The following is a 14,274-nucleotide window of genomic DNA, read 5'->3' as shown; positions in this document are numbered from 1 at the left end:
CTAACACAGTTGCGTACTATTCTAGATTTTGAGAATAAAACGTTTACTGTAAAGACCCTTGATGACGTAATAGTTCCAAAATCAATTCCAGCGAAAGATGATATAGCTAGTCAATGTCAACCTTTCGTGAACAATATGTCAGAAATTGATCCTTCCAAATCTAAAAACATTCAAGATGTCGAAATGAGAGAGAAACCTATTTTCACTATAGATGAGGAATTTTTATTGTCTTAACACGTAGATCCTATCATAGATTCATTGGATTTTATGGATACAGAGGTGAAATTATCATTTAAGGATATAATGTATAGACATAACAAGGTTTTTTCATCCAAACCCGGATGTTGTAAAGATTTTGTATATACCATAGAAGTAGACACCAAAGATCCGATAGTGACTAAACCGTACATTATTCCTTATGGATTACGAGAAAACGTACGTAAACAAACAGCCGATATGTTAACTCATGGGATTATTCGACCTTCACGAAGTATTCACTTAAACCCATTGCATGTAGTTCCCAAGAAAGACGGCAAACATCTACGTGTGGTAATGGATCTCAGAAAGTTGAACTCTCATATCAAATTACAAGAAGTACGTTACCCCCCTATAGATGAAATTCTTGGAACATTACAAGGTAATACGATATTTGGGAATCTAGATTTAATAATGGCGTACAACCAAGTAAGGTTGGATGAGAACTCCAAACCTTTCACCGCCTTCTTATTTGAAGGACAATTGTATGAGTACAATCGAGTAGCTTTTGGATTGATTAATGGTAGTGCCGCCTTAGCTTCATGTTTAAATCAAGTATTGGGTCAAGATTTACGTAACAATGTAATTTATTATGCCGATGACATTTTGATAATGGGAAAAACTCCTGAGGATTACTTGAGAAATTTAGACATTGTTCTTGAACGTTTAGAAAATTCAGGTCTTAAGGTAAATATTGAAAAATCCAAATTTTTCAAAAAATCAATTTAATTCTTCGGATATTATATTCACTCAAATGGTATGTGTTACAGCGACTCTAAAGTTCAAGCTATTCGAGATTTACCTGCTCCCACTAATCTAAAGGAAACTAGACAGGTACTTGGTCTTTTCAACTGGTTTAGAAGATCAATACCAAAATTCACCGAAATAGCCAAAACTTTATTTTCTATAACAAGGAAAGGAACTTTATGGCAGAAGGGAGAATCACAAGAGCAAAGTTTTCAATGTTCGAAGAGGTGTATTATGAAGAACATATGCTTGAATCATCCGAGTTACGATCGACCTTTCTTCGTGCAATGTGATGGGGCACTCTCTGGAATTTCAGGAATACTTTGGCGGCCGGATGTTGATTCTAACGAACCCTTGTTAATTCACTGTGTCAGTCGGACCTTGAAGAATGCTGAAAAAGGGTATACTATTACAGAAATTGAACTACTTGCAGTGCGTTTTTCATTACAAAAATTTGCACCTTATCTCAGTGGATGTCACTTTACAATTATTACTGATCATAGCTCATTGTGTCAGGTAAAGAAAATACAATCTATAAATTCTGTGATATATACACCGGTCCTTACTTGTGTACGTAACAAATTAACTCGAAAGTATTTGAATTAATGGATATAAAAACGGGGAAAATCTTAGGATTACGAAATGTTGAGGAACTAAAACTTTGGCAACCAACGGAAAATACAATCAAGCGATGGATGAACTTAGTCAAAGCTTTAATTCCCCCTGAGATTATAACAAAAGTTAATATAAGAAAAACATAACAGAGGAATTTTATTTTTGATGCTCGACCTATTATGATACAAGCTATCGATTTGATATTCCAGATTGTACTTAGGATTTTGTTAATGTTTATGTTATTCATTTATGTTAATTTAATATTTGTGTGTTAACCGATATTTCATTTCAATCCGTTGTGACTCAATGTTAAACCACGTTATCTTATAATTTAATTAACATCAATTGTGTTGATTTTTCCTATCATAATTTCATCTTATTTTTCTTCTTCTGAATTCTATATTATATATGTCGTATTTTACCTATGTAATGAATATATGTGACACCTAATTATCAAATGCAGGAGATATATTCTGTAACATCCCTATTTATAATGAGTTTAAATATTCAAAGAGCCTCGACCATGTTATTAAAAAAAAACTATGCTTGGACCAAAAACAAACTTTTAATTGTTCATAATTTTTGGAATAGATCCTCTTCTACGGTGTTGTAAAGAATTTCAAGTATAATTAATTATAAAACAATATAATTGATATAAAGAATAAATAAAAAGGAATATAAAGATATGTGTTTATATGTATTGTGTATTTTGTATATACGAGGGCTATCCAATAATTAATGTATACTTATCTTTGTAAAGTTGTCATACGGTCCAGAATTATTTCTAGAAGTGCTAAATCACTTCAAGAAGTCCTGTCGGGAACCATTAAAGATAGAACGACATCATGTATTATTCGGCATGCATGAATTATTCTTTACCTGCACCATTTAGATATTTTAATCAAAGGTGTTATAAACTAGCCAACTATTTATTTATTTTATATAGGTTAGAAGAAGAAGTTATATATATATATATATATATATATATATATATATATATATATATATATATATATATATATATATATATATATATATATATATATTAAAATATATAATTATTATAAAAATGTTTTCTATCTTAGAATGTTGATTCTGTAACGATAGCAACGAGAGAATACATTGTGGTATGATGGCTGTAAACAGCCTAGATATAACTATACAATAAATACATTCGAATGAGCCACATGTGCAGTTCTTGTGCTAATTTAATACGTGTGCATCTCACTTATTTGAACTAGGGCTCAACGATTACGTTGTAGAGAATCATCCTGTATATATTTTATGAAATGTTTATTCTACCCTGATGTTGTCAGCCCGAGCTACACCCCTGATTGTCACAGAGATATAAGACATATCTCATTGGAAAGCTCATGGGAAAAAGGTTCCAACGAGGTAACTCTTGTGTCCCATACGTCCGACAAATAACAGTGTTGCCAGAGCCTGACTAACTTCGAAAAAGTGTATGTTTCCCAAAATATTACTTTCTTCCTCTTTTACGGATTGGACACGGGAGGTAGAAAAATTACCTCGTTAGAATCTGTGTCCGATAAGCTTTTCAACGAGGTATCGTTGATATCTCTGTAGCAATTAGGGGCGTCGTTGGGCTGCCAATGTCAGGGTAGACGACAGTATATATATATATACAGGGTGCTTCTCATATTTACGTTGTTCCGAATTTTTCTCTCCCTTGATATTTAATTTTCGTCTTTCATTTTTATATGATTTTTCCGAATATCTGGCGTACGTGTGGTATTATCTCTCTGGCGTATGGCAAATAGTGTTGGAAGCGTCCCATAATTTGAGGTAATATATTTTTCTTTAATGAAAAACAAACACTGAAAAAATGGCAAATTCAATACCCCTCGCAAGCGCAATGCCCATATACATGGTAACACTAGTTAGTATGTTCATTTATCTTTGTGATGCCACTTTTCAATGCTTGTAGCTCCTTTGGGGAGAGAGTTTCTCCCCTAAATTCTGAGGGAGAGGGAAACTAAAACATCAAATTCCCCCTACCTTTTCGTTGTGATAGTCCTGATGTGGACGAAATGTACACAATTGGAACGTTTTATCCCTTCCAAAAATATAGACGTTTAAATCATCTCTCTACGTTAATTAGGAGCCGAACTACGAAGGTTTAAACTACTGGCTCAGCGCTTGAGCCGTTTGTCCTGGAAAGGTTAACGCCTTGGCAATATTGTATTTTAAGAAAGTACTAAAATCTTCTATACCACTGTCACCATCATTATTGGCAAGCAATTCTTCTTCATTTAACTTACTCTGATCCATATCTCATGAATAGAAGTGTCGGAAATAAAGGAATATAGGTGCAATTAAGAAGCAAACAAAAGAAGCAAACGCTTACGTGCCGGTCACACTGTGGTCTGTTTGACCCCAAACCCACTTCAGAACCTTCTTGTATAGCACACAGATCGTAATTGACACAGTACCAGCCGTAACAACAGGCAGTGTTACAAATTGAATTTACATAGATGGAAAAGTTTTTAAAAAATCAGAAAAAAACATCAGAACAAAATTTAATTTACCAGGGGTCTGTCAGACATCAGAGTGACCACGGAGGGTTAAAACAAAGTTCTGTAATAATAATAATAATAATAATAATAATAATAATAATAATAATAATAATAATAATAGTAGTAGTAGTAGTAGTAGTAGTAGTAATGATAGTAATAATAATAATAATAATAATAATAATAATAATAATAATAATAATATTGAATTCACATACTTGGTTTAATTTACGAAAGAATAACTGATTCAGTATTTGAATTCAGTATTATTTAGTTATATGATAACATCATTGAATTAAAAATCAGTTCTAAATTCTTTTTTCAAAACATAGTATGAAATTCAATAATTCAATGAGTTTAAAAATATGTTTTATGATATATTTATTTAATTACAGAATTTATCAGAAAATATATTTATTTATTAGGAAATGGAAGAAAATAATAAAACCGAAGCCAATCGTTTGTTTTTCGTTTGTTATTCAGTGTTTTGAAGAAAAAATCACATGTTTCCAAGAAAGTATACAAAATAATGTTGGGGGGCCAACTTCTTACTAGCCATCTTTCAAATTTCCATTCGAAACCGAAGCCAATCGTGTATTTTTCGGTTGTTATTCCTTGTTTTAAAGAAAAAAGTTTGTTTCGAAAAAACTTTCAGATATATTCACAAAATAAACTTGGGGTGCCCAACGTAAAGCTGCCTTACACTTCCAATATTTGGATTCGAAACAGAAGACAATGGTTTGTTTTTCGTTTGTTATTGATTGTTTTGAAGAAAAATTAATTTCTTTCGAAATACGTCCAAACATATTCTCAAAATAAAATTTTTTGGTTACCGCACACTAGCCTCCACTTTCAAATTTTGATTATAAACCAAAGGTAATCATTTGTTTTTCGGTTGCTATTGATTGTTTTGAGGAGAAAATCGTTTGTTTCGAAAAACGTACAGAAATGTCCACAAAATGTTGGCGCTCATACCTCACACTAGTCACCACTTTCAAATTTCAATTCGAAACCAAAGCCAATAGTTTGTTTTTCGTTTATTATTGATTGTTTTGAGGAGAAAATTGTTTGTTTCGAAAAACGTACAGATATATTCACAAAATAAAGTTCGGGGGCGACTTCACAATAGACGCATCACTTTCTACTTTCGATTCGAAACTGAAGCCAACCGTGTATTTTTCATTTGATATTGGCTGTTTTGAAGGCTGTCTTCCCGTTCTGTCTAATTCCTGTTCTGCCCTCCAGCACTTTGCAGAAAATATTTTTAATGATCTTAGGCTGAACGGGAATTCCCGTTCTGCCTACTTCCCGTTCTGCCTAATCTTTCGAGACGGGGAATTCTGTGCTGTGAGGGATCTTTTCTAGGGAATTTTTCTTTAGTAATTCTAATAGATTATGTAAGAAGAATAACTATTTCTTCAAGTTTCATCATATATGTCAGATATTATTCTACTTGTTCTTCTCGGAATAAAATGACTAGGCACAGTTCTGTTATTAGCAGCGTTATTCACGTCTACTTTAGTAAAGATGTGATTTTTTAAATACTTACAGAGAAACGGAAAATTAATTGATTCAGTTATTCAAAGAAATTCTTTGACATTGTGAAATAAACGAACATAAAATAAACTTATTTCGGTCTAATATCAAGTCATTTCAAAACAAAATTTTATTGAGTTTCCCAGTAGTTCATCTCCACAATCCTAATTGTCGCACTACGTAAATGGTGCTACATTTCACATCATCAAGATATGTTTGGCAATATATTAAACAAACAATGCCACAAGATGCATAATTCGGCCTGTTTTCTGTTTTTAAAAAGAGCCTTTGTCTTCTACATCACAGCTCTTTTTCCGGCCTCACCTCTATACATGATAAGGTGCTTTGTCCTCTATCCATGATTCTGTACTACACACAATGTTTGTTTGAAATTAGTTTGTAAAATTTTTGCTTCAAAATTTTTATACAATTTTTTTGTTTCAAAAATATTTGAAATTTCTTTGTTTGAAGTTTTTGTTTATCTTTTTGTTTCATTTTTTGTTTGAAATGTTTCTTTCATTTTTTTTCGCTTCAAAACCGATTTTTTTTTGAAATTTTAGTTTGGAAAATTTTGGTTTGAAACATTTTTGTTTTAAAGTTTTTTTTGAAAATTTTTTGTTTGGAATTTTTTGTTCGAATTTTTTGTTTGGAAAATTTTGGTTTCAAATTTTCAAGTTTGTACAGTCATTCATAAAGAGCCGGAACTTTTTAGATCAAAAACTTCTGGCAACACTGTTTATCATGATGCAATAGTACACGTCAGAACATGGGGTTGTGCTTGAATTGAAAAACACAAATCATTGAAATGGGTCATTTTATTACACTGTACTGATTAATCACATACATCCATACCAGATAATGGATTTGGATATTTGTCGATACAATGTATTTTTTAACTTCTTGCACTAGTTTGTCTTTAGCATACATTTTTAATTCCAACTGAAGTCTTTTAAGGTCTACTGCAATATCAATAGGTGGAAACTCAATGTCCATTTGATCACAAATAAACTGTTTATCAATACAGGCATGCACCCACGAACGATGTTGACAGCCATCACAAAGTGTAGATAAATGTTGTACAATATGCATAACACATTTCTCAAAATAGTACTTTTTTAGGAATATACTTGTTTTGTTGCACACTTCCACTACATGTTTTACACACTGGAATACATTGATGAATTTGTTCCATTCCATTTGCGTTAGATACACCATGTTGTGAGGGACAGGAATGTACTATTTTTACGTAACAACACCATCTTCTCTTCGAGGACTGTACACAGCACCACTTCATGATTTAAGGCTAATGATTTGACTATGGTTACATTTAGCTCATCATGAAAATAATCATTCATTTGGTTGATTCGTTAACATAATATTTGCAGTTCTTCACAGGTCAGTTGTACACCAAATTGTTCTGCTTTGCTCAATCGAATCACACGTTCAAATGTTCTAGCACTGATACCAAACATCACATGTTTTGTTTGAAATATATTTATTGGATAATATCTTGGGACGAGGGATTCTTTATCGTTAGAAAAACACATCTTTCCTGCTGAAACACACTTGCTCAAAATATTTCATGGTATTTGCTGATTTCATAGAGTTATTGCTGACGTCATTGAAAAGAAATGTGCTGACGTGCATTTTGAATTCATGATTTCATCACTGTTGCTGACGTCATTCTGACCAACCAAATTCATAGATCACATTCAGCATACAGCTATGTCTGACGTCGAATGTGCTGACGTTTGAATTCATGATTTCATCACAATTCCTGACGAAACCAAATTCACTGATCCGGCTGAGTAGTTAATTCAAATTGATGACTTGGACCCAAGAATCCTTTGTAACATAAAGATACAGATTCAGTATTTAAAAAACGCAGCAGTTGTTGTTTTCATGCTTCCATGGGTAAATATCTTGCTGGTAGAATTATATTCTTATCATTTTCAAGCTTCACCACGATTCTTAATCCAAACTTTGTAGGGATTTTTTTGGCTAGCAAAGATTCTATAAGGTACATTCTGTAGTAAATAAGTAATCTTGGTAAATGATTTCATCACATCACATGTGTTTAGAAACTGCAGACAAGTAGCCATGATGACGCTATCATGAATACTAACTTGAACGATGATGAAAAACTGATGACGTTGCATCATCATGTTCTGACGTGTACTATTGCATCGTGATAAACAGTGTTGCCTGATGTTTCTGTTCTAAAGAGTTCCGGTTCTTTAGTAATGAGTGCACAAACTTAAAAAATGTCAAACCAAAATTTTCCAAATAAAAGTTTCAAACAAAAACTTTACAAACAAAAAATTGCAAGCATAATTTTTAAAAAAATGAAACAAAGAATTGGAAACAAAAAAATCAAACAAAAAAATTGAAACAAAAAAAAATCAAACAAAATTTTGAAACGAAAAAAATCAAAACTTTGAAAAAAGTTCAAAAAAACCTTGAAACAAAAAAATTCAAACTAAGAATTTTAACCAAAAAATTGGAAATGAAAAAATTCGAAGAAAACATATTTCGAACAATAATTTGAAAAGAAAAAAATCAAACAAAACTTTGAAACAAAAAAAATTAAACAAAAAATATCAAACAAAATTGTGAAACGAAGAAAAATAAAAAAAAATCAAAGAAAAAAATTGAAGCGAAAAAATATTACATAAAAAATTCAAACAAAAAATTCCAAACTAAAAATTTTACGTTTCACGGTTAAAGGTCAAACTTTATCTGTTTTTAAATATTTGATTTCATGTTTCACGGTTAGCTGTCAAACATTATCCGGTTTTTAACTATTCGATTAACAAATAAACTGTTTTGATCATATTTATCAGTGAGTACAAAATGTTGAACAAATCCATGATTTTTAAATGCTAAAACTTAAAACTGAATGCAGCAAAAATTTGAAAATCATCAGCCATTCAAATTGGACGAAGGATAGTGATCTACCAATCAGATTGCATGGAATATAGTGATCAGCCAATCAAATTGCATCAACAAAAACTTTGCCAGTGTCAGAGTACATCACCTTGTGATTAAATTTCAAAGTGTTGTAGCATGTATTGCCTTTCGTCTATTAGTCATAAAATTCAATAAGGTTACCTATCAGATTTCGGAAAATTCAAGGTTAATTCAACCACCACCAATGATCTTAGACTATGTGCTTAACTAAAGTTCAAAGTATTGTTTCAAATTTCGAGCCTCATATTAAAATTTTGTTTATCACATTTCTCAAATTTAAAATAGCTCTCTCGATATACCAAAGTCTTAGAAGTAGTCATATAATTACATGATGTATTTATGTCTCAATTATATCGATTGTTTATCTTAGCAGAACCAACTGTTGTCTAGAAACGTGTTATTTGATAACTTCCACGAATTTTGAAAATGAAATGAATATCTGTACACTACCTCATCAAGGTTAATCACATGATACATCATGTTGCTTACGTTTATATTTGGTGGGAATAATCAAAACCAATGACGTAATTTCATTTTGACAATTCTCAAATTATCCTATAAAGTTTCAATGTACCAATGTCCTCGACACATAATCACATCATAGGTCAATAACAGATCACGTGACCATATTCATATTTGACAATGATTTAAAAAAGAATGAGATACCACCCAATTCTAAGAACAAATACAATAAGAAGTGTACCCCTCCCAAAATTTAAGATTGGTACATAAATACACCTGTGTCTTATGAAAAAAATAATAAATCCTGTACTCATTCAATGATGAAGCTATAACCGCTACCAGGTTATAGAAGGATTTTTTGTGGACACTCTGTATATTTCGTAAAGACTGTGATCATTATTTTCGATTTATACTTTATTCTGCAACGCACATAAGTTCTTTCTTCGGTGGGAATTGCTTCTTTCCCACACAATTGGACAAAGAAGTCTTTCATCATTTTTTCATATATATATTTAAAACATTGCTTTTGCTGAGAACATTTCAGCTAGTGACGAACCATTTCAGTGTTTCTCCCTGACTCATTATATACACAGTATATATTCTGCAGTTATTGGGAACTGAATTAAGTGCTTTCTTTAATCGCTTATGGAAACATTATAATAGATTAGAGAAATACGGGCTGACCAGATGTTCAGCAACCAAAGTGGCACCAGCCTCACAATTTTTGCAGTCCGTTATCTGCACTTTCTCACGCCAGTGTTATCGCCGTGTCTAGTGCATTATAGGCAGTTGACTAAAATTAACATAAATTGTTTTTCATATTCTGTTTGTATGTGCATACAGGTGAGTTAACTGAGCGATTTTTGAAATGAACTGCCAACACTTTTCAGTTGATCATTGCAACCCGTAGCTTGAGCTTGGATGCTCAGGGAGTTCGACTCCGGTGTTGTACGCAGCCACCACGCACGTTGCGTTGGTTAAGTTTTGTGAAGGGGCACAAGCTATTTAGCCGGTAAAGGACGATTTCTTACGGCTAGCCCCAACTAGTGAAATCCCAGGTCCGCAGACCTTGTGCGTTTAAAAAGTTATATACGCGCCCTCCAATATCAGTATTCCACTGTGGAGATCTTCTTTTCGTTTATTTACTGAAGATTTACCTTTACGCTGCAGGACTGTTCAGCGTAACAACTGGATTCATCGTGGGACGATCCAGACAACTTTTCCCCAGTGCTAATCCCCCAAGTGTGTCAATGGTGTGAGAGAAGCATTTACAGTGAAATCCGAATCATAATTTTATATATTTAAAGGGCTATCGCGCACTGAAAAGTTAAAGCGTGATTTCAGCGACGAAAATTATTATATTTATCTAGTGTTCAGTGTTGTGTCCATTCCTCTTCGCTATATTTTTTATAGTGTTCTAATAAATAAGTATAGTGTTATTTAATCCAGTGTGTTTTCGTTGTTTGTATGAGTGATGTTTGTGTGCGTTATGGTCTGGATGACCGTCTGATCGTCCGTGAGGTTTTCGAGACGAGACACCCGAACCTCTCGGCGCCTAATGCTCATCTCATTATTGAGACCGACGAGCTTTTTGGAAACAGTTTGTAACCTTTCTTGGAGAGGTCCTTCATCGTCCTGTCCAGGTAAGTTAAAGTATCAGGAGTATACTTATTGGTAGTACCACGAGCCACGGACAGCGACCAGACGAACTGAAGTGGTTACAAAAAAATAAATGGAAGCCCGAACAGCGACCGAACTTCAGCCGGTTATAAAGCCGTATCAAAAAAGATAAAATAGGTCAATAACCTTTAAAATTTGAATAGTTGGCCATAAGAGGGACACCAACTTTTATTTGATAATTCCCAAATTTAAAGAATGGTTCTATGTACCCCAACAAAATTTAAAAGGGAACATAAAAATATAAAGGTAATAAACCTCTGTACACATTCATCCTTATCAAAGGAAATAATCACTTCCGAAATTTATATTTTGGACAATTTTTTACCCCTGAAAGGAAACGAAATTTATAAGAACCTATATTATTATATCAAATTGGGGAATTTCCTAACTTTGAGGGTGAGCCACTGTACCTCTACCAAATTTTAAGATGGAAGCATCGATGAACCTGTATATTAAGATATAAAATAGACCCCTGAACACATTCATATATTCATATAAGATAATAAAACCGCAATAAAGGGTGAATAACCTCCAAAATTTGAATTTTTAACATTTTTATCCATAAAAGGGAACAGAATGGACCACCCAAATTTATACTAATGCATATTAGGGTTCTATAGTACTACATTAAATGTTTAAATTTGGTAATTTCCAAAATTTAAGGTAGAGGCCAATGTACTACTTCCAACTTTTTTGAATGAATGCACCAATGTATCTATATCTTAAGAAATAAAATAGACCCCTATACATGCTCATATAAGCATATAAGGTAATAAGACCTCACCAAATGAAATAAAATGGGTGAATAACCTCCAAAATTTGACATTTTGGCAGTTCTTTACCAGTGAAAAGGAACTAGGCAGATCACCCAAATATATCCGGATACATGCTGAGGCCCTTTACTATGACACTGAATGCTTAAATTGGAAAATTTCCAAATTTGAAGGGGTGGATCAGTGACCCCTCCCAAAAATTTAAAAGGGTGCATCAATGTACCTATGTTTTATGATAGGGAATGAACCCCTATACACGACCATATAACCATATAAGGTAATAGGACCTCATCAAAGGGGATAAATTGGGCCAAGAAACAAACACGTGGTTATACAAAAATTTGGCAAATTTGTACTCCTTAAAGGGAAGGGGTTGGACCACCCAAACTTATCATGATACATATTAGGGTCCTATACTATGATACCAAATGTTTAAATCGAGTAATTTCCAAAACTGAAGGGGTGGGCCAATGTACCCCTTCCAATAATTTAAATGGGAGCACAAATGTGCCTATGTCTTATGATAGGTAATGGACCCCTATACACGACTATATAACCATATAAGGTAATAGAACCTCATCCAAGAAGATAAATTAGGTCAAAAACCAAACACGTGGTATAACATATTGCGTACGTTTATATTTTGGCAATTTTGTACCCCTAGAAGGGGACGAGGTGGACCACCCAAATTTATCATAATACATATAAGGGTCCGGTGCTATAATACCGAATATTTAAATTGGTCAATTTCCGAAATTTAAGGGGTGGGCCAAGGTACCCTTCCCAAATTTTTCAAGCGGTACATTAATATACCCATGTCTTGTGAAGAGGAATGGACCCCTGTATACGCCCATATAACCATATATGGTAATAACCCCTCATAAAAGGCGATAAATTAGTTAAAAACCCCCGAAATTTGAATTTTTGGCAATTTTTTACCGATAAAAGGGAACGACATAGACCCCCAATACTGTTAGAGGTAAATACTATGGTACTAGGCTACACCCCCAAATTTTTAGATTTCGCAATTTCTGAATTTTAAGGGAGTTGTCCTATGTACCCCGGCCAAAATTTAGGAGTTGGGCCATGGTACCCCTTCCAAAATTTAGAGGGGTTGGTCCTAAGTACCCCTAGGTCATTGACCCCGGGCCAAGGTCATTGACCTTTGACCTATGACGTCACAAAAAAATTTGCCGACAGTTCGCCATAGTTCGGTCCCTGCTACTTATTCACAAAATAAAGTTGAGGTGGCCAACTACACGCTGCACTTCCTCTTCCAATATTTGGATTCGAAACCGAAGAAAATCGTTTGCTTTTCGAAGAAAAATTCGTTTGTTTCGAAAAACGTACGGACAAATTCACAAAATAGAGTTGGGTACCCCAAATTCACGCTGCTTCCGACTTTCAGGTTTCGACACGAAACCGAGACCAATCATTTGTTTTCCGTTTGTTATTGATTGTTCTGAAGAAAAAATCGTTGTTTAGAATAAGTTAAGAATTTCACTAAATAAATTTTGAGGGTGGGCACCTTCACGCTGGGCTAAGTAATTTGAAATTTCGACTCGAAACAGAATCCATTCCTTTGTTTTCCTTTAGTTATTTATTGTTTTGAAGAAATATTCGTATGTCTCGAAAAACGTACAGACATATTTATAAAATAACGTTTGGGAGCAAGTTCACACTAGCCTACTACTTTCAAATTTACTTTCAAAACCCAAGTAAATTGTTTGTTTTTCGTTTTTTACTGATTGTTTTAAAGTAAAAATAGTTTTATTTCGAAAAACGTACAGAAATATTCGCAAAATAATGTTGGGGAGGGACCAACTCCACATTAGCCCCCACTTTCAAATTTCGATTCGAAATCGAAGTAAATCGTTTGTTTATCGTGAGTTATTTATTGTTTTGAATAAAAAAATCGTTTGTTTCGAAAAACGTACAGATATATTATCAAAATAATGTTTAGGGCGCAACTTCACACTAGAACATGCATTTTCAAATTTCGAATGCAAACCGAGCCAACCGTTTTTGTTTCGTTTGTTCTTGACTGTGTTGAAGAAAAAATCATTCGTCTCGGAAAACGTGCAGAAAAATACATAAAATAATGTTCGGGGAGAGGGCAACTTGACACTAACACACCACTTTCAAATTTAGATTCGTAAAAAAGCCAATCGCTTACTTTACGTTTGTTATTTATTTGTTTTGAGGAAAAAATCGTTTGTTTCGATTAAGTTAGGGAGATTTTCACTAAGTAAACTTTGAGGGTGGGCAACTTTATGCTGGGCTCCATGGTTTGAAATTTCGACTCGAAACCGAAGCCAATTGTTTGTATTTATTATGTTATTTTTTGTTTTGAGAAAGGCTCGTTGATTCGAAAAACATAAAGACAAATTCACAAAATAAAGTGGGAGGAAAACTACACACTAGCCCCCGTTACTTTCAAATTTTGATTCGAAACCGAAGCCAGTCGTTCGTTTTTCGTTTCTTATTGACTGTATAAAGAAAAAAATAGTTTGTTTCGAAAAACGTACAAAAATATTCACAAAATGTTTGGGGTCAACTTCACATTAGCCCCGCACCTTGAAATTTCGCTTCGAAACTGAAGCCACTTGTTTATGTTAAGTGAAATATTGATTGTTTTGAAGAAAAATTCGTTTGTTGCGAGAAGTTAAGGATATTTTAACTAAGTTTACTTTGAGGGTGGG

The 14,274-nt window shown here is 33.3% G+C and overlaps 1 pseudogene; it reads left to right on the top strand.

The window, feature by feature from the left end:
* Positions 1-303: 303 nt before the first annotated feature.
* LOC145687602 (NADH-ubiquinone oxidoreductase chain 5 pseudogene) overlaps positions 304-14,274 on the top strand; it is a 38,114-nt pseudogene continuing 24,143 nt past the window's right edge.

The sequence above is a fragment of the Thermobia domestica genome, chromosome 6 (genome assembly GCF_964235325.1).
Source record: "Thermobia domestica chromosome 6, izTheDome1.hap1.1, whole genome shotgun sequence".
In the NCBI taxonomy this organism is placed as follows: Eukaryota; Metazoa; Arthropoda; class Insecta; order Zygentoma; family Lepismatidae; genus Thermobia; species Thermobia domestica.
The sequence above is the reverse complement of the archived record's forward strand: the minus strand, read 5'-3'. Positions and strand labels throughout refer to the sequence as shown.